Below are 1,683 nucleotides of genomic sequence, written 5' to 3'. Positions count from 1 at the left end.
GCCGGGCGGCGCCCGCCGGGCGGCAGCGGCCGCGGGCACCGCGCTGCGCCGCAGCCCGCGCCTTCCCCGCGCAACTTTGCGCTGGAATGCCTTCACGTGGCGGGGAGCGTACCCGGGGACAGGGAGCGCCGCGGGCGCCCGCCTGGCGCTGCCCTGGAGCAGGGGGCAGCTTGGCCGGCACCTGCAGGGAGGGGTGCTTCATGCGGCTTCATGAGGGGCGCTCCTGCTTTTTGCCACCACATCCCCGTCCGCTCCCTGCCTCGCAGCTCCCGCCACGACCTTTCCAGGCGGATCCCGCCCCAGAGGTGCCGCTGCGCCCCAAGGGCATCGCCCTGCGGCCGCCGCCACGCGCCGCGCCAGCGCGGGCACCAGCCGCGSGCTCGCTGCTTCTCCCGCCGCCCGGGCCCCCTCCCACCCGGCTCCGCGGTCACCCTCAGTCAGCCCCGCGACCACGACACGAGTGTCCCGGCTCCCGCGGAGCACCGTGAGACGCGGCGGCAGCCGCGCGGCCGCGGCCCCGGGTGCCCCGCACAGGGCACTGAGCGGTGCGCTCGCCCGCGGGACACTCACCCGCGCTCCCACCCGGCCACACGCAGCCCTCTTCGTTTTTTTCTGCCAGTTTTCTGACTTTGCAATAAGGAAGTCCCAYTTCCCCGTTTCCTTCTGCAATTTCTGTCGAATTACAGAGAATGATATACATATATATATATGCTTATATTATTCCTAGTTCCACAGCATGCCTTCTCCTGCGCTGCTAACGCCCTGCACAGGGAACCTCCTGTTCACACCTCACTTCCAGCTGTACTTGAACACATGGGTCAGTTTGCACCCGTGTTCTCTCAGCCCTTGATGCTCCCATCCCATCTCCAGACCGCACGAATCCTGTGCTTTGCAGCGGCTCTGCGCCTGCTCCAGCAAGCTCGATGCTCCTGGGATGTGCCAGTTGCCACCAGTGTCTYCACGTGGACACACCGAGGTGCTCAGTGCCCTGGCTCCCCACCTCCCCGTTAAGAGCAGGTACCACAGAGCTGCTCCGCTGCAGCAGTTCCCTCTCGGTAGCTATGTGTTTGACTCCGGGATGACAGTGCCCAGGTGTAAAAAAAAATTACATCTACAAGAAAATATTCCTTGAATACCATCCCAGGCAATACCACCCTTCTTAGCAAGGGAAATATGGCTTTTACTCTTCATTTGAACTGGTGAGCAACCTTGGCACAAGTCCCGCTGCTTATGAGAACAGGGGGCTGCATTTTGCTCTGTAATTAACTGTTCAAGAGCCAGGCTGCCCCGCATAAAGATGAAGAAAGGTCCCAGCTTTTCTKGCAAGATGACTTGCTTTCCAGCAACGCGTCTCACACCTCCTTCCGCGGCCTGAAACCTTCCCTGCTCCGTGACCTGTTGTGCCAGGAGCGCTGCCCTGCTCCCGGCTGCCAAGAGGCAAAGCCGAGGGTCGCTCTGCCCCTGAAACCCCTGTCAGGAAGAGCTGCRTAAAGGACACGGAGATCTAGAACAAGCACTGTGATCCTTTTACCTTCAGTTGTAAGCAGGTGCCTTGAAATGCTCGGCTGCTAAAGGTTTATGCATCTGTTTCTAGTTCACTCTGGAGTTTTTAGCCTTTCCCGCAGCTTGTCGGATGGAGTGTATAATTCACATAAAGTCATGGTTACTTGGCAGGCCTTATTC

The sequence above is a fragment of the Nothoprocta perdicaria genome, unplaced genomic scaffold (genome assembly GCF_003342845.1).
Source record: "Nothoprocta perdicaria isolate Ctin4 unplaced genomic scaffold, notPer1 scaffold_11, whole genome shotgun sequence".
NCBI lineage: Eukaryota > Metazoa > Chordata > Aves > Tinamiformes > Tinamidae > Nothoprocta > Nothoprocta perdicaria.
The sequence above is the reverse complement of the archived record's forward strand: the minus strand, read 5'-3'. Positions refer to the sequence as shown.